Genomic DNA, 20,308 nt, shown 5'->3' on the forward strand with positions numbered 1-20,308 from the left:
CTACGATTGGTCAGATCAATGTGGCCGTTATCTGATTGGCTTAGGTAAAGGGTGGGCGGAGTCCACTTATATGTGTATTTGTCTGCACTTCGATGCTAGAAGTGTTTCAAAATCCACAGGAACCGATTCACAAATGCGCGAGGGGATTTACAAATGCACAGGAACCGATTCACAAATGCGTGAGGGGATTTACAAATGCACAGGAACCGATTCACAAATGCGTGAGGGGAATTACAAATGCATAGGAGCCGATTCACAAATGCGTGAGGGGGTTTACAAATGAACAAAAAACGCTTCACAAATAAATGCCAGGCAGAGTTGTGTTTGTGGTATAAACAACATTTGTAAATGTATTTTTTATTTGCAAATCTCATTCTATTTATTTGTGAGTTTTATAATTCTTTGTGAAACTCTTTACATTTATTTGTGTATCTTAATCTATGTATTTGTGAATTGAATATATTTTTGCTAATCTCTTTACATTTATTTGTGGATCATAATTAGGGGTGCGCCGATCCGATACTCAGTATCGGTATTGCTCCGATACTAGCAATATTTGCCGGATCGGGTATCGCCAGACGAGACCATCCAAATCCGATCCGATATTGTAGCCTACGAATGACCTGCGTGAAGTTGGCCCCCCACCCAACGCAAAACGTCGACAAAATATACTCAATCGTTTGTGCTCCGTTTGTGCTGGTTTGTGCTGTAAAAAGTTTCGTTTGTGCTGTTTCGGTTTTTTAGATATTAAAAGAATATTTTTAGGTCATTCTGAGGTCACTCAGCCCCCCCACATGCTCCAAATTCACCCAAAATAGGCTCGTTCGTTTGTGCTTCGTTTGTGCTGGTTTGTGCCGGTACAATTTTCGTTTGTGCTGCGTTGGGTTTTAAAATATCGGAAAATTGAATTATAGACGATGACGTCACCAGCCCCCCACATGCTCCAAATTCACCCAAAATAGACGCAATTGTTTGTGCTCCGTTTGTGCTGGTTTGTGCTGTAAAAAGTTTCGTTTGAGCTGCTTCAGTTTTTTAGATATTAAAATAATATTAGGTGGTCATTTTGAGGTCACTCAGCCCCCCACATGCTCCAAATTCACCCAAAATAGTCTCGTTCGTTTGTGCTTCGTTTGTGCTGGTTTGTGCCGGTAAAAGTTTCGTTTGTGCTGTGTCAGGTTTTAAAATATCGGAAAATTGAATTATAGATGATGACGTCACCAGCCCCCCACATGCTCCAAATTCCCCCAAAATAGTCTCGTTCGTTTGTGCTCCGTTTGTGCTGGTTTGTGCTGTAAAAGGTTTTGTTTGAGCTGCTTCAGTTTTTTAGATATTAAAATAATATTAGGTGGTCATTTTGAGGTCACTCAGCCCCCCACATGCTCCAAATTCACCCAAAATAGTCTCGTTCGTTTGTGCTTCGTTTGTGCTGGTTTGTGCCGGTAAAATTTTCGTTTGTGCTGTGTCAGGTTTTAAAATATTAGACGTTCAATTATTGTTGATGACGTCACCAGCCCCCTCACATGCTCCAAATTCACCCAAAATAGTCTCGTTCGTTTGTGCTCCGTTTGGGCGAGACACTGAATGACAGAGAATTATAGACAGTGCACCAGCCCACTTTTTTTTAACAGTAGGCTAGTTAAAGTAACAAGGTAAGACCTAAAGAATCGGCAAACCAAATCACAATATTCACTTAGGTTATGTTATCCTGTGCGTTTTCAACTTTTAACGAACACTGCGGATACAGGATGTGGATGCAACTTCAAGGTTAGTGTTTTTACTTACTGTATGTTGTGTTTTGTTTATAACATATATGAAAATTGTCACAAATACGCGCACCATAATCTGTTTGCTGTGTTTATGTGTGTAAAGGCCTATTGGCTATGGCGTCAAAAGTTTGGATTCTTCTTTTTTATGTCTCTTAAGCTCACTTTTTTGATGAAACATATATATTATTACAATTTAAAGTAGCTATTTTCGGTTTTAATATAATTACAATGTCATTTAGACTGATGTAAAAGCTGAATTTTATGTATCATTAGACCTACTCCAGTTTTCGATATCACATGATTCTTTAGAAATCATAGTAAAATGTTGATTGTATGCTCAATTATTATTCGTGCATGCTCAGTTAAGAAAGGTTCTTAATTTTGATCAATGTTGATCAATTTTTTATTAATTTATTACTTCCTTGCTATATAAAAGTATTATTTTATATCACTTAACCAAAATCTTTGAATTGTTGTATATATTGGTTTTCAGAAGAAGAAAAGAACAACAATAAGCAGCACAACTGTTTTCTGAAGGATCATGTGACACTGAACTAATGATGCTAAAATTCAGCTTTGATTACAGGAATAAATTACACTTTACTATATATTCACATATAAACCTGCAGTATTACATTGGAATAATATTTCACAATATTACTGTATTTTTGATAAAATAAATATAGCCTTAGTGAGCATAAGGGAACATTAAACTTTGAGAAACATTAAAAAATAAACCTTTTAAATCTTTTGACTAGGCTGCTGTCTGTGTATTTATTAGTCTGTGTGTATATCATTTAATTACTACTATTATTATTATTATGTATGAGGAAACTCATGACTCAATTAAGTCAAAATGATTTAACTTTTGAAATTTAATTATTTACTATCGAACATCCATTAACAAAAAAACAAAAAAACTTTAAAAACTTAAACTTAAAAACACTTAATACTGACAAGTTTAAATCTGTCTTCAAACCAAAGATACCACACAAAATAATAGACTTGAGTGCAAACTTCCATAAAATAGCACAGGAGTAGGAAAACAAGGGTATGTGGCATAAAAAGTTCAACCAAAATAATTTAACTTGTGAAATTAAATATAAATAGTGCAATCAGTCTTTTGTGTATAATACAGCATGTGGGCATATTTTGTTTTTATCTGACGCTGCTGTCACTCCACTTCTCAGGTCATCATACATCTCCCAGACACATGGAGACCTCCTGCAGTAGGCCACATAATGCCCAAGAGCATCCTGGGTTAAGCCTCCTCTAAAAGCAATGACTGCCCGTAGAGTAAATCTCTTTCCCTGGAGCATCAGATTGGAGGGAAATTCACTCAAAGGAAATTCTGTGGAGTTGCTTCCCAGGTCAGTGTCAATCCACATAAGTTCTCCCAAACTGTAACTGTGTGAAACTTTCCCTGCACAGAGCACTTTTTCTGAGGTATCTGTCTTGATTGCAGAGGGACACTGTGACAGACTTTGGATCGGCCTGAGGCAGGGGGACTCCGGAAGGTCAAGGCCTTCTTCCACTGCGGTCTGAAGATGAGCCATGCCAGAAGCCTGCAGTACAGCAACAGAAGTACAAACAAATGCAATTTCCCTTGTGACTTGTTTGCTGAGACCACAATACTGTGAGGAGCACTGTTTTGTTAATGAAACACAAGTGCGTTTTGTCATTGACTTTTCAATGATAGTGGAGATGTGGCATTGTGCATCGATTTGGAGAGCACCCGACTTCAGTCGGACAGCTTTGAATATTTCGCTCAGCTGTTCTGCCCTCTGTATGTAGGCCTGTGCATTCAGACCCTTTGTGGTGATGGATTTCACTAGCTGGAGGAGGTTGTTGGAATCCTCATTGCAAACAATATTTTCAAAAGTGACACTATCACAGTAAGCACAACATAAGCATTGACAAAAAGCATCAAATGCACATGTGTTAAGCACAGATATTCTTGATTTCCTGAGTTTAACAGGCTGTTGATTGTTTCCATTTTTCAACAGGTCCACTTTTAGTCTTTTCCCTCTCACAGATGGATCTGCATGGAGCCATTCAGGACAAGGAGAGAGGTATGAACTCCTCTTCCTCTTTTTGGGTGGAACCGCTAAGCCTCTCCAGTTTTCAACAGCTTCTTCATCTGCTGGATGGATGTTTGTGGCGGTGTCAGACTTCCCAGAGCAGGAAGCATCCATCTCTGGCCTTCCATCTATCCTGCAGGTTGCGGTGGGTAGTGGATTGACTCCTGTGTCGATCACTGTCGCAACAGCCTCATCCTCCTCACCTTTTTCCACACTCTTTTGTTTTGCAGAAAAAATACGCATGTTGCCTTCAATGAAGGACAGATGTCGAGCAATGAATCGATCCACTCGAATAGGCAAGTGTTCATGCTTGAAAAGGCCGCGTTTGATGTTTTTGAACTCAGCTTCGACATTGGCTGAACTTGCGGTGATGTTGGAGCTCCGGAAGTGAGGGATCATTACCCCTGTCCAGAGAGGTAAGTAATTTGCAAGCCAGATTATATTTGGAATAATCTCAGGGAGGAAGTGCATATTGTCATGATCACCATTAGATGTGGCAAGTGATCTGCTCTCCTCACATATGTCTGTTACCCACTGCCGCAGGTCTGTCTGTGTTTGGTCACATGGATCCACTTCTTCCAGGTCCGCACCCTCTACATCTGGAATGATGACACGCTCTTCTGCAATTCGGGCTTTTAGGTATTTCTTGCACCTTTCAGAAATGAGGGGGGCTCCAGAGCTGTCACTACCCTCTGTTTCGCTGAGAGCCACAATAGTAATGCATCTTAGTAGCTCTCTTGCATCGTCCATGGATTGTGACATGAGAAGCTGAGCTATTGACCTAACAAAGAAATCTTTAATGCGATGTGTTTTTTTTTTCAAGCAGTCCCACCGGCAGATCATCTTGATGCAGTGTGCAACATCAACCCGCACGAAACAAGGTGGGACTTTTGCTGACTGTCTACCGAGTAAGACACCACAACACTCATTGATGTAGGTCTTAAGATCAGGATGAGAAGTAAAAGCCTTGACCAAAGCTCCGAGCAAAGCCAGAGAAAAGTCACTCACAACCTCTTTTGGAGTAGGTGCACCTGCGCGTATCCATTCTGTCAGCCAATGTGTTATGGCATTAACATCATGTCTCTCTGACAGCATTTGCACCACTGGGACACTTGAGCTCTCACCCCCTGCCACAACACCCTGATATAGGAATATATGGCCAGACTTGCCATTTGGTCTCTGTAGTTTCCTCACCACTGAGCCAGTTGCATCAAAACTCACAGTCGGGTTAGTAGATGTCTTTGATAATGTCTTGTACATATACATTTGTGTTTGACTCCAATAGTGACAGAAAAACTTGTCTAGTCCAATGTCTTTAATGCTACCACTGTGAGGTGCACTGTATTTTAGCATCTGCAATGACAGAATAGGATCCTTGTCGCCTAATTCTAAATCATTTCTCTCTTGCTTTGCTTTGCGCAGGGTGGCCAAATTAGGCAGATGACTTGGCTCAGGATCTCCAAAATCCATCAGCTTTGTTGCCTCTGATGCCCTCCATACATGGGGTTCCTTTCTACCCTCACACAGTTCTTTGGATATCTGCACACGCAAGTTACCAGACATCGCACGTTTGGAACAGCCAGTGTGCAGGGAGTCATCAGTGTTTTTAAGTGAACACCTGAACTTCATTTTGCTGTTTATTTCAGGCTTTTTGTCACATTTTATGTGAATGTGGCCACGACACTCCTTACAGCTGCCTCTGATTACAATAAATTTGTCTGTGACTGATGGATAGACCTTGGCTCTTTTAAAAGCAAATGTGCAGGGGCATTTCACTTCTTGCCAAATGTGATGATTTATCACATGCGTCCAGATACCAGGCTTCAAAATTGTGTATTCCCTTTTTTTTGTTTTAGAGAACTTGTTTTTGTATGTTACTGTTTCAGGCATAAATTCAATCCATTTCTGAAATGGAACTTCAAAATCAAAAGTGCAGCAATCTTTTGGACTGGAGGAAAGGGACCCTGGCTCAAAATCAGTGTCATCACTACTGCCACTTGTTTCATGATCACTTTCATGAGTAAACCCTAAAGCAGTCCAGATATTGTGTCTGTTTAATTTAACAAAAGTGTATAGTGCCTTTGCAGTGATCTTGTTGTCTAGCTGTTTACTAAGCTCTGTCCAGATGCTCTGATTAGGAGTAGCTATGTTGCCATTTTGGACTATGGCCTCTTTTGATGAACACAGGACTGTGAAAATGGAATCCCTGTCGACTGCTGGTTTCTTGGGCATCTGGCATAAGCACAACATAATTACCCTCAATTATCCTGACTCCAAAAAATGTCATGTACAGCATAAATTTGTTTTAATATATTACTGTATTGGTCTGAATATAAGAATAATAGGATAATATAATATAGTAAGGATAATGTAGATGGATAATATACCTTATATTAGGACCAATATGGTATGTTGACACCTAGATTGTCAGTATTGAACCGAAAACTCATTGCTAACACTAATATCACTAATTTAGCTATGAAATGTTAAATACAGTTGCACATGTGACCCATGGTCGTTTTTTAATACTAAAAGGCACATTTCTGCAATTGTAATCAGCATTTCATAGCTAAATTAGTAACATAAGTGTTATTAATGAGGTTTCTGTTCAATAACAAGTAACAAGCTCTCTTGAATGCTGTACAATTATTCTTGAAGCTACTAATATTGTAACTGACAGTTTTAAAACAATGTATACTTACATTGGCCAGAAATTTGGATTAGTAACGACTTTTGTAGTTTGATTTATATCGACCTTTTCTCCACCAACTCTACAGCATTTTACACAAGAGCATTCTTGAACAGAAGTGTCACTTGCCCCTAGTGGTGGCAGTGAAGTGTAGCAGATGAGACTCGTAAAAATAAAATACAATCAGAAGAGACTGAAGTACATAATTTGTTCAATAAACAATTATCTTCAATGACAGAACGTCTTCGTCAATTCTACTTTAAAAGTGTGCTCACCTCGAGGATAGTTTTGCTGTTCTCTTGGCCTCTTGGGGGCTTAGTGACCTCAGAATGACCACCTAATATTATTTTAATATCTAAAAAACTGAAGCAGCTCAAACGAAACCTTTTACAGCACAAACCAGCACAAACGAACGAGACTATTTTGGGTGAATTTGGAGCATGTGGGGGGCTGGTGACGTCATCAACAATAATTGAACGTCTAATATTTTAAAACCTGACACAGCACAAACGAAAATTTTACCGGCACAAACCAGCACAAACGAAGCACAAACGAACGAGACTATTTTGGGTGAATTTGGAGCATGTGGGGGGCTGAGTGACCTCAAAATGACCACCTAATAGCCTATTATTTTAATATCTAAAAAACTGAAGCAGCTCAAACAAAACCTTTTACAGCACAAACCAGCACAAACGGAGCACAAACGAACGAGACTATTTTGGGGGAATTTGGAGCATGTGGGGGGGCTGAGTGACCTCAAAATGACCACCTAATATTCTTTTAATATCTAAAAAACTGAAGCAGCTCAAACAAAACCTTTTACAGCACAAACCAGCACAAACGGAGCACAAACGAACGAGACTATTTTGGGGGAATTTGGAGCATGTGGGGGGCTGGTGACGTCATCGTCTATAATTCAATTTCTGATATTTTAAAACCTGACACAGCACAAACGAAAATTTTACCGGCACAAACCAGCACAAACGAAGCACAAACGAACGAGACTATTTTGGGTGAATTTGGAGCATGTGGGGGGCTGAGTGACCTCAAAATGACCACCTAATATTATTTTAATATCTAAAAAACTGAAGCAGCTCAAACGAAACTTTTTACAGCACAAACCAGCACAAACGGAGCACAAACAATTGCGTCTATTTTGGGTGAATTTGGAGCATGTGGGGGGCTGGTGACGTCATCGTCTATAATTCAATTTTCCGATATTTTAAAACCCAACGCAGCACAAACGAAAATTGTACCGGCACAAACCAGCACAAACGAAGCACAAACGAACGAGCCTATTTTGGGTGAATTTGGAGCATGTGGGGGGGCTGAGTGACCTCAGAATGACCTAAAAATATTCTTTTAATATCTAAAAAACCGAAACAGCACAAACGAAACTTTTTACAGCACAAACCAGCACAAACGGAGCACAAACGATTGAGTATAGTTTGACGACGTTTTGCGTTGGGTGGGGGGCCAACTTCACGCAGGTCTACGAATGTTATTGTTATACAACACAAAAGGCACAAAAACATTATAAAGCACTATAATGTTTTCGTGTACTGTATTCCAAGATTTCTGAAGCCATTACATATAGTTTAATGTGAGGTACAGATTTAAATCGTTAAATTAATCTTCACCTAAGTGCTTCCCTCCGCTACGGCTGTCAGTCATTCTCAGCACTCAAACAGCGCGTCGCGCTCGGGTAAAACAGTCAACACGATGAAACTCTCTCCAAGATGAGTCAATGTTCCTATTATTATACTGTAGATATGTAGATAAAGGTCTATGGTTTGCATAAAAGGACTTTAACGTGCTGGAGTTTCACATGTTACTTTCAACCAGGTGTCTGTTAGATCACAACACAACTCCTCAGTGATCACAACACTGGAGTAGAGAGCGATATAATTGCTCTTCACATACACATTAACTGAAATTTAAAAATGTTAAAAGGCTCTAACTAATGAATAAATAAAGAAATATATGTATATCTTACTTTTGTGCTTTGAACTTTTCAATGCGACGCGCTGCGCGCCGTGACTCCATTTTGCTTCGAGCGCATCATTCTGCGCACGGGATGCGCATAAGGTTTCGTGCCGCTCTGAATTGGAGCCTTTCATATTACAATACTTTTGCACAATGGCAGTTTATTGATAGCCTTAGTTGTTCTGTCCAATCTATGTATCATATGTTGCTGATTCATTAAAAAGTTGCGCTTAAAATTTTAAAATAAATGTATTTTAATTATATAGTATATATTTTGTCTGTATTGTTTAAGAATAATCCCAGTCTCTTCCCCACAGTGAGGCATACAGATACAGTTTATTAGGTAATTTGGCACTGTTTTTTTTTTATTATTATTTTAGTATTGGATCAGATCGGTATCGGCCAATACTGAGTCCCAGGTATCGGAATCGGTATCGGAGGCAAAAATAGCGGATTGTGCCACCCCTAATCATAATCTATTTATTTGGAATAATGCAACAATTCTACCCCAAACGGAACTGCGTTCCGGCACCTTAGATAAATTATTAAATAAATAGATTCATTAATATCAACGGATCTCGCTGGTCCCGAGATGGGCCGACTGACCGACCAACCTCCCTTCAGCCCTTAGATGTGGCTACAATGCCAGGGCTCAATTTTTGGCCCAGTGTTCAGCAATTTTAACATAGTATCGTCATCATACCAGTGTTGATGGATCAAAATAAAACCATTAAAATATCAAGTAAATAAGTATTGTGATATGAGGTGCCACAGTGACACTCTTGTCCCAAAAAGTATTGCTATACCACGAAACTCAATATTTTGTCCCACGGTGAGTCATTTTTCCCTGTTGCAGCTACACAAAATGTGACAGTATTCCCCCACCTACCAAATCCCACTTTAACCACTGCATGTAAACACTCTCAGTGTTGCCGCTTAAACAAACAGAGCGCCACAGAGCCAGGGTGTATACTTTTCTTGACAAATATAAAATGAATGGCTTTCTTGAAGTTATTCATTAAACTTGGACAGGAGAACGTATAAATGCTCCGAAAACAATACATGCAAAGTCACAGTTCATTTTCAAAGAGTGTTATTACAGACAGAGAGTGTGTAAATCCATGTCCATTCACAGAAAAGTGGACAAAAAGAACAATTGACAAAAGTGCTGCCTATGCAGTTTCCCATGTCACATTTGTTTTTATCTAACTGTAACAGAATACAGTAACCTTTCTAAATTACTTTACGTCATTTCAAGTATCCTTTTCCTTCCTAAGTCTGGGTTTATCACATTGTTGAATGTATCAAATACCACCTTGAGAACTGTACTGTAAATCCCTGATCAATATATAAGCTACCATTTTACACATGAACTAGCAAGGTGGCTAGCAGATAACCATTATAATCGTAACTCTCCAGGTCATTTTCCACATCTTCTGCAGGTGAAAAGGACTTGATGAGGGTTATTCAGCGATGGAATGACACAGCCTGAAATTTTCTTTAGAGATGGTGAATAATAATGCTCCTGTTTGTACCCGCCAAGCGGCAACCTCCCGGTCTCTCTCTTGAAACCAACAAGGAAGTAAATTAAACTGCAATTCATCGACTGGCCGCTTGAGGCTGGATGCAAAAGTGAGTCAAATCTGTATCTCCCCCATGTTAATATGCCCAACTTTACAGCAAAAAAAAAAAAATGTTTACAGCCTGGTGCAAAAAATGGTTTTGGTCTATATAGCTAATTTGCCCTTCATGACAAATGTGAGGGGGGGTGAATTTTTTTATATTCATCCGTTTAAATTATATTAAGCCTTAAAATGCTGCATAATCAAGGGCGTGGCCACTTGACTGACAGGTGGATTGCCCCTGCTTTCACTAGCCGTTTGTCTGCTCTCTGTTAGCAATCACGTCACCTCAGCTGATTCTAGCTCCTGAACTTGCCATCTCTACCGTGTTTATACATTTTTCAAGATTATTTCACAAAATGCAATACACGCCTTATACCTTTGCCCACTACCGTTGGATTCCGTCGTTGTCGAGTATTGAAAGAACAACCAGCGCTGTTTCAGTTGTTTTCCTCTGTGAACATGCACTCATGGATGTCTGACAACTTCGTTGATTTTTGGAGTTCAGATTTAAAAACGTCTAAGATATAGAGTCTACACTTGTTCTGTGGTACCGTTGATCTTACGGAACAGATTGATTATAATATGCTTATTTAACTTTTTAGTGTTAAATAAAAAGTACCATCAGATGAAATCCTGCAGGTGTCAGTGCTTTCTCTCCGTCCCTTAAATGAGCACGGATTTCTAGTGCATTCACTTGAACTTCTTAGGTAATATCTATCAGAATTTAAAATGGACTGAATAAAACTCTCTACGAACTTGACGTGCGATGCCGCGCTGACTGACATGTATGAGCATGAATCACTGTCACACACACGCTCAGAGCAAATATTTTAAGTTACTGCATGATAATACATTTTTATCTAGCAGAATTACATATTGTAGCTTTAAGAATGCATCACAATACACATAGTCTCACGTTTAGTTGTGTCTTTTAATTATAGTATTTCAAAGGGCAAAAACATTAGTAAAATGGTCAAAGTAAAACCTGAACTTTAACTATTGGCTTTAGGCCTACTTCTTCAAGTCAGCTGTCAATGTAGCGTGATGCCAGTAGCACATTAGCTCCTTAGCCTGAGCAAACTCGATCAAGTCGAGCTAGGCTGGCGTAGTTTCAGCATTCAAGCACGTCAACTCCACCCAAAACCCGCCTTTTTGCCCATTTTCATTTATCCGGGAGTGACGCGCTGCCAAGATGGCGAAGGCTGACTCCGCCCACTTTAGGCTACAAAAACGCTCTTCAGAAACCTACGGGTGACGTTATGGACACTACGTCCATATTTTTTTACAGTCCATGGTACCCACTACTACTGCATAGCATATTAGCGTAGCCTTGACTTGAACTCCACTGACAGAACTGACTCAACTTTGTGTTTTTTTAATGAGCACTACGTAATATATTTTACTCATGAATACTTCATTAAAATTAATTCAGTGACGAATGTAACAAGAAATATTTGTACGCGAGGGGAATGTAGCGTGAAATCCTGCTCTTTCCTTTCTTTAAATAGCTTTGATATTCTCTCTCCATATCTCTATCTCGAGCTCTCCTCTCAATCTCTTTTACCTGCTTGATATTCACACAAACTGACAGCTATCTTCTCTCTTACTTCCCTGCAGCACAGTAGCATGTTGCTAAAGGTGACCCAGCCTGAAATCAATAGGTGCTGCCTGAATTAGTCAGAGACATATGAGGTGCAGCGTACTGTAAGCCAAGATTCAGCAAAGCTATCTGCACAAACAAATGCCGTGATCATGCTCTCGTTTTCAGGTTTGGGGAAATGACTGAATGGTATGTATGTATGTATGTATGTATGGATGGATGGATGGATGGATGGATGGGATCATCCATTTCATGATCGATAATCACTGTCACATCCAAATACTCCTGCATGCCTGACAACCATTACTGTATATAATCTTTGTATCTGTGCAGTGACTTCCATGGAACTTGTTCCTATTATTCCAAGTTTAATTTAGCATATGATTTAGGCTATTATGAAAATAGCTTTAATCTGAATCACAACAGCATATTTACCACCACAAATTATCTGCTGCTGTTTGCAGGTGCATTTGAATGAACACACACACATAAACAGGCTGCAGCGATGAGAGGCAGACATTTGTACATTTTTTTGAAGAGATTGGATCATTTCAGATTATATGATACATGTAGGTCACTACCTTCTGTACCTCTTGTACCACTTTATTTATTTATTTATTTTTCTCTAAATGATGGGTAGAGGTTGTAATCCTTCTTACCCTACCCTCACATAAAAATTGAAACATTTAGGAGTCAAATTCACCTTAGTCAGTCAGTAAATACATAATAAGAGTCTGATAAGAGCCTCAGAGGCAACTATCTGAAGTAGACACAGTTTATAGTGACACAAAACAAGACAATACCTTGAGATTTCTAATTTGAGTAACTGCAAAAAGATCTGCACAACAAATCAGTCGGTCTTGGCATAGAGGCACAAGGGGTTTTGACCCAGTTTTGTTTCGCCAAAGTGAAGAAAAATGAATGAATAAATAAATAAGAAGGGGGCTATGCTGTGTTTGGTGAACTCTGCTCACAGCATTGTTAATGATTAATGTCTTCTCTTAGTGCAGCGGCTTCCTGTGCGTGATATCACTCTGATGCTGTATACACAAGTGACGTAAGTGCAGCTCAATTACACAGAACAAAAAACCCTCAAATGCACACAAGACTCACATTTATTGAAATAAAATCAAGACCTGCCAACAATAAAATAAATTGGAGCAGTCAATAACACAAACAGACAAAAACACACATATAAAGACACCTGAAAAGTAAGCCATCAACAAGACAAGCGATCACTTGTGACCTTGTAGTAAATTGCTTAGCTCTTTATTTGACAGAAAGAAAGCTCAGGAATCGCAAGGGTATCACATACTCTAAAAATAGAAGATTGATACAGGTCTACACACACAGACATCTCATTCAACAGCTATCACACAAACACATCTTAAATTGGCCTCTCCTTCACTGACTAACACTAGTTTACAACATTCAGTATATCACACAAAACAATATTTATCTGGACACTAACCAACAGTAAAACGTCTTCCCACTGTAATCTAAATGTAAATAAGACCACATCGTCGAACATCTGCCCTTATTGAAGTAATAAATGAACAACACTTAGGGGGTAATATCATGGAAATTCAGGGCTCTAGACTAACTTTTTTTACTACGAGCGCTGTAGCCCCTGACTGAAAATTTAAGGTGTGCCCCTAAATTTTCTGCTTGCACTCCTAAAATTTTCAGTCAGGGGCTACAGCGCTCGTAGTAAAATTATTTAATAATAACTAAACTCTACGTACCGATATTACAATGTGCAGTTTTATTTTAAGTTCACAGGGTCCAGACTAACATTTGAGGGCAGCAGCACCAGAACCTGGGGCTGACAATAAAGCACTAAGCTTAATTTAGGGTGTAGATGAAATTAACTTTAAATATTATCATTCATAATGTCTTAATATTGATTAAAAAGCAAAATGAGTGAAAAAGTTGATATTAGGGAGTGAAAATAGCCAATAAGCATCCTACTGTGTTACAACCAGCGAGGAGGAGACCGTGCGAACTGAATCGCGTAGCCGAGCCTGATGGTTCTAGTGAGCCAGCGGGACAGATTGGGAAGCTCTAACCAGGCTCCCAAAAACTGAACCAGCGGGGTCATGTGAACCACAGACGTACCCTCGATGGGGCAATGAGGCGGAATGACCGGCCCAGATATGGGAGGCGGAGCATCCCGGTGTGGGGGCACGGTCATATGCGTTCCACGGAGACCTCCTCTGACAGGGGACTGGCGACAGGGGGACGAGAGTGGCGAGGCAGAGCGCCACACACTACCATCCGCAGCCTCTGGGAGCTCAGAGATGGAGGTGTCAGTTCTTTCTTTAATCACATTAGGGTGCTGCCGGCCGTGAGACCAGCAGCGGGGCTTCTAGAACAAATTATTCTCCCCTGGAGTGGCCCTGCTCCCATCTCCTGGAAAGAACTGCAGCCTATCTGGGGCAGGGGCAGGGCGGGAGGGCCGGGAGCCGCAGGAGGGCGCCCTAGGCCGCGATCAGACTGATGGTGCTGAGACGCCGGCTGGGTGGAGGCAGCAGCTGGCCGCCGGGGCAGAATATGTTTTATGGCCTCAGTCTGCTTCTGGGCTACTGCTACTGCTGTGCAAAGTCCTCGACCGCGCCGCCAAAGAGGCCAGCCTGGGATATAGGAGAGCTCTGAGGACACAGCTACATCGCAACAGAGTGCTCCACCGGGGGGACCCCAGTGTACCCTTTGACCGTTGCCCCATCATTGGTAGAGAAAGCGGAGGAGGCCAACGAACAATCGTGGGAAGACAATGGTGACTTCCAGGATCTTGTGACCTCCTTATGCACCTCCGGGGAAGAAAGGACTTGGGGGCAGCCCCCAAAAACCAATCATCCAGCCGAGAGTGCTCGGGATAGGGTGGAGGATTCCATTCCAGCCCGATGCTCACGGCTGCCCGGGAAAGCATGGCTGTGTCAATTCCAGATTAGACTCGAGCAATGCTGGCACACCCGAAGGCGGCAGCACAGCCGAGTCTTCATCTTCGGAAGACTCCAGTCCACCTTGTGATGCAGCGATTGACATCGATTCATCATTTGGAGCGCCGAATGAGATTCAGGGAACGTCCGAAGAACGTCCGCGACCTCATCCTGCACGCTCGCGGGTTGCGGTGCGCAAGAGGGCTTTGTTCCACACCATAACCCTCAGGTCACCCTGACCAGCAGCCAAAGTATCGCCTCTCGCGGAGGGGATAGATTAGGGTGTGGCGGAGGGGACTCTACCTCTACGGAGGTCATTGAATCTCGACCGAAGCACTGCGATGGTCATGTTCCCGCAATGAGAACATGAGTCATCCACAAACGCTGCCTGAGCGTGATATAAGCCCAAACACGCTAGGTTGCGATTGTTCCCATCAGATGGCAAAACGAATCGACCGCACCCAGAACTGCATGGGCTAGACATCTTTAAAAAGACGTACCACGCGCAAGCTCTTTTGTGAGAGGAAGAAAGCTAAGCAGAGTGATGAAGCACCCATAGAGAAGAACACACACTGTTGGCAGATCACTGCATAGATCAGCAGCAGGCAATGTGATTTCGCTGGAACACGCCGTTGCAACAACACACTGGAGAGCCGCTCGTCTCATAGTATCGAAGACCTCAGAAACAGGCTTGCAGAGGAGTGAAGTGAAGCTCTTAACTCCAAAGCAAAAAAATAATGCGAGATTGCCAGCATCCCTCCTTTTATACCCACGCGGTGGGACGGAGTTGCGCTATGCAAATTCTGCAGAACCATGGCATTTCCTTGCCATTGGCTCGTTTTGTAGAACTCGAAGGTGATAGGCTCGTAAGCGAAACCCCCATTTCGTAAGTCACTCACCTAACTCGAAGTGACTGAATGAAAGGGAACAAATGTTACAGTGCGCTAATGATTATGAAGATAAATAAGCTCACCAACATAAAATAAACAACAGAACAAATCAGATCTATTCCCAAGGTGACTTGCTACCTTTGGGGTTTGACGCAGTGATTTAAATATAGTTCAGGTGAGTCTGTGCCATGTCGCAGTGGATGTGGACAGGCTCTGTCAGACTTGGTCTGTTCTGTGCTTGGCACTTTTCAAGTGTCAGGAACCACAATGTATGTCAGCATTCGGCTCCCAGAGGGTGAGCCAGCAGAGTGCTGAATGGCGTTGTTTGTGAGACTGGATGGGTGGGATTGGAAGGCAAATGTGCGTGTGCTGAGGGCTATGTGGTGTCATGGACTCTTGCTGAGTCTGCATCCCCCACTGTGCCTGACAGCGGTAGCTCAAACTATGCCTGTGTGATGAAGGAAAACACAGAGCTGAAAAAAGCACAGAGAGCTAAAACCAGAGAGAGAAAGAATGAAGCAAATAAAAAATATCCAGCCCTTTTGGCTGGCATGGTTGAATGTTTCATAAAGAGAGCCTTCTGCATTGCTAGGTACTACATAAGCACCTATTTAAAACACATGTGCAACAATGCCGTAACATACGATCTGAGAAGTGCAGAACAGACAAGCGTTTGCTTTGTTTCCATCACAAAGACTAGCAATCCTTTCATCCATCCTGCTCTGTCGTAGCGCCTCAAACATATTTAGCACTGCCGGAAGGAAAGAAGTGCCAGCAGTATCATTTTCCAACCAGTGTGTAATTCAGAGACCCTTTTATGCATTCTGCTTGGCTTTACTGGGGAGAGAGAGAGAGAGAGAGAGAGAGAGAGAGAGAGAGAGAGAGAGAGAGAGAGAGAGAGAGAGAGAGAGAGAGAGATACTTTATATTGAGAGCCCATATGTCAGTCTCTTTTCTGAATATGTCCATATAATTCTATTTTATTACTCCCAAAGGGAGAAAAGGATGAAAGAAAAAAAAGAGTGAAAGCATGAAGGATAAAGGACTGAAAGGAAATTGGCGCAAGTGTGAAACCTTATCGAAGGTATGAGACAAAAAGAGCAATGTTCGCTAATAGATAACTGACAATGTGCGCTACAAGAAAAGAAAGACAGGAACAATGTATAGACTTAGATTAAAAGGAACAGGTTTTGTCTAGTTGAACTGAAAATTATCTTTGGATTCATGGCCCATAGCTGTTAGCGCATATCATTGTTCAAGAAAACTAAAACTAGATTAAAATATTTTTGATACCTGAAATTAAAATAAAACCTAACAACTAACTGAAACTAAAATACATTTTCATGAAACTAAAATTCCAACATAATAAATGTAATTATATGTATAATTATAATATAATAATGTAATATTTTTATTGAATACATTTTTTACATTTATTTTGTTGGAATTTTAGTTTAATGAAAATGTATCATTATAAAATTATTATTAATTGTATTATTTAAATAGAGAATTTAAAACTATAATAACCCAGGCACAAGCTCTGACATGTTGAGCCCTGGTGCTCATTTAAGTGGCGCAAGTTCAAACCTGGCTCATAACATTTCCATTCATCTCCATCCATTCCTGTCCTCTCTGCACTATCCTTCTCTCTCTAAATAAATGTTTCAAAAGGGCCAAGGTTAGAAATGTAAAAAACAAACAAATGAAATATAAGAGAAACACACTGCAGTGTCACCAGCTGTCCTAATATAGCCGAACTCTAGTAGTGACTACTCGTTCTGTTCAGGCAGACAGACAAATGGGTACTGTCACAATGGTGCAGCTTCCCTCCACCCCTTCTGACAGCGCATCCGTCAGTCTCACAGAGACCCACATCAAATTATCCAAATTAAAACGGGCTTAGCGTGGCATCTGGCCTCATCCCTAAGGACCACAGAACAGCTGAGCTCAAAGCAGACCTTCAAAAAGACACCATGTCCCCCTCCTAAAGCTATGACCACATCACATTATACATCAATCAGGGTTACAGGTCAAAAGTCAAATTAGTTCGCATGGCTCATTCAGATCAGTAGCCTATATGATAGTATATCAGGGCTTTGCGAGATGTATCTGGTCCAAGATAAACCTATGAAGCTTTTGTTACACTTAAAATCAAGGGAGATGGGGTACGTCAGCTCTGAAAACATAATAAGTCTATTTGTGCTCACTTTCATTCCCGGATAGTCTGACAGTAACTTACCCACAAGTATTACGAAAGTGACAACAGTTATCATCATAACAATGGGCTGTGATAGATAGATAGATAGATAGATAGATAGATAGATAGATAGATAGATAGATAGATAGATAGATAGATAGACAGACAGACAGACAGACAGACAGACAGACAGACAGACAGACAGACAGACAGACAGATAGATAGATAGATAGATAGATAGATAGATAGATAGATAGATAGAATTTGAAGACTAGCTTTTACTCAGAAAGAAACTACGAAAGGCTCTTACCTCACTCTGAAGCAGCCGACTCCCAACATAATGGAGTCTTGAATGACAAAAGACTTTTAACAAAGTAAAAAAATGAACGCGAGGAATCCCCATCACTCCCAGTGGAATCCCACCAGCGTCACATTCTCCTGGAGGGAAATACATTTGCATTTGATAACTTATAGTCATCCAACCGCTAATTATATGCAGAGGGAATGGAGTAAGCGAAATAACGTTAGATATCATGAAGGTAGGAATGGATCTGGTCGATCTTTTTCTGTCAGTGGGTCGAACTCTACAAACATACACAGAGGGACTGAATGCGTGATAAGGCAAAATTGTGATAAGGGTGTGCAGTCTGTGCACATGGGAGAACTGGAGTACAGCAATGGCCGTCTAAAATAACAACAGTGGTTCAAAATAATACGTGAATTAATATTTCACAACGACGATGAGAATAATACTTAACGCAAACCCAAAACAGAAGAAAATATTCCATTTCTATTTATTATGTTAATGAGAAATCACGTGCACAAACAGTGTACAATAGGCTACACAAACCACGTGCACAAGCGAACTCTACGCAGTCAAAAGATACCACTAGCACGCCCTATAGACTAGAGTGATTTACTTTACTGACCTTCTTAGTAAACAACATAGGCATATATATATATATATATATATATATATATATATATTCTTTTTTATAATTTAATATATATATATATATTTAAATAATTTAACAAATTAGTTATTTTTGCATGAATGTAAATAAGCTGTACAGTAATACATGCCTGCTGCAATCATTTATTATTATTATTATTATTATTACACACACAGCATCCCATATGTTACTTTTAGATTTTGAACTGAGGGCAGACTTTTAAAGTAGTCTGGCTTTGAGTGTCTGCCACCTTTAGTTACTGTTGTCCGACCATGAAAATGAACTTAAAATAGACCTTTCTGTGGAAAAAAAGAAAGTGGAAATCAAAATGTTATGAACTAAATGAATGATTTTCAGTGTATTGAGAAGAATTGAAGAGCTGTCGTACTGAATGTTCTCATAAGTGGACTGATCATAAATGACATAGGCCTACTTCATACTTGTCTTTTTGCATATTATTTTACAGTGCCATTGTCTGTATACACACACACACACACACACACACACACACACACACACACACACACACACACACACACACACACACACACACACACATAGCTGTTGGCCAGTCTGCTGTGGCAACTCAAGGTTTTTATTTGTAGGATATTGGAGAGTTTTCTCCAATGTACATCTCATTTCAGTTGATTGAGATGTTCAGCAAGGGCGTTTTTAACTGTACTGTGAACTGATTTGTAGCAGCTTTGACCATGGTAATGTGGTTATGGTAAGGTCAACTTCTTTTATATTTAGGCTTTGCTGCCATCTTCTGGCAGCACCAAAGACAACTGAATAACATTTCTATTTTTACTTACACTACCATTCTAAAGTTTGGGTCAGTAATTATTTTTAAGGAAATTAATATTTTCATTCAAAAAGGATACAATAAATTGATCAAAAGTGACAGAAAATACAATTTCAATGTTACAAAAGAGTTCTATTTCAAATAAAGACTTCATCAAAGGATCATGAAAGAAATGTATCACGATTTCAAAAAATATTAGCAGCTCAGCTGTTTGCAACATTGATAATAATAAATGTTTCTTAAGCACCAAATCTGCATATTAGAATGATTTCTAAAGTATCATGTGCCACTGAAGAATTAATAAAGATATTTTGATAAGAGGTCTTTGTACCTTTAAAACATCCTGCCAGTTTCATAGCTTAAAACATCCTCATCACTATGAACAAGCATTTAAGGCTCCAAAACGGCTCGTTTGGATGCTGTGGGATTTGTGGCTTCAAGTGTAAAAACATTTGCGTATGCCTGGGTCCAGAGAAGAGAATGACGAATAGTTACATCATCGCAACACAGGCCCCGCCCACTTGAACATATTAAAGAACATAAGAACATATTAAAATCCACGTCATGACTTTAAATTCTAGACAGACATTTACATTAAAATTGTGATTTTTATGTCCTTTAAAGTCATAAATTTTACAGGATAGAGAAAAAAAATCAAATTATTTTAACTACACAGCAAAAAGTCAACGAAAGACCTCAACAGATACCAAAGGGTACAACATTCATTTTTATTTTGGTGTATTAAAACTCAGCCTTTAAAAAGAGACTACAGACAACA

At 40.1% G+C, this 20,308-nt stretch overlaps 1 protein-coding gene and 1 long non-coding RNA gene across 2 annotated transcripts in view; one reads left to right on the top strand and one right to left on the bottom strand.

Moving 5' to 3' along the window:
- spsb4a (splA/ryanodine receptor domain and SOCS box containing 4a) overlaps positions 1-18,210 on the bottom strand; it is a 91,517-nt gene extending 73,307 nt beyond the window's left edge. Inside the window, exon 1 of the mRNA XM_077233034.1 lies at positions 18,083-18,210. The gene's annotated coding sequence lies outside the window, so the exon portion shown is untranslated. The remainder of the gene's footprint in view (positions 1-18,082) is intronic.
- Positions 4,410-5,035, top strand: LOC143741624 (uncharacterized). Its single transcript, XR_013205182.1, has 3 exons — positions 4,410-4,486; positions 4,674-4,868; positions 4,940-5,035. It is a non-coding gene; the product is annotated as an uncharacterized LOC143741624 (long non-coding RNA).
- Positions 18,211-20,308: the final 2,098 nt, after the last annotated feature.

Source organism: Siphateles boraxobius, unplaced genomic scaffold, assembly GCF_051911475.1.
Source record: "Siphateles boraxobius isolate OS27281-9 unplaced genomic scaffold, OSU_SipBor_1 1, whole genome shotgun sequence".
NCBI classification, from domain to species: Eukaryota; Metazoa; Chordata; class Actinopteri; order Cypriniformes; family Leuciscidae; genus Siphateles; species Siphateles boraxobius.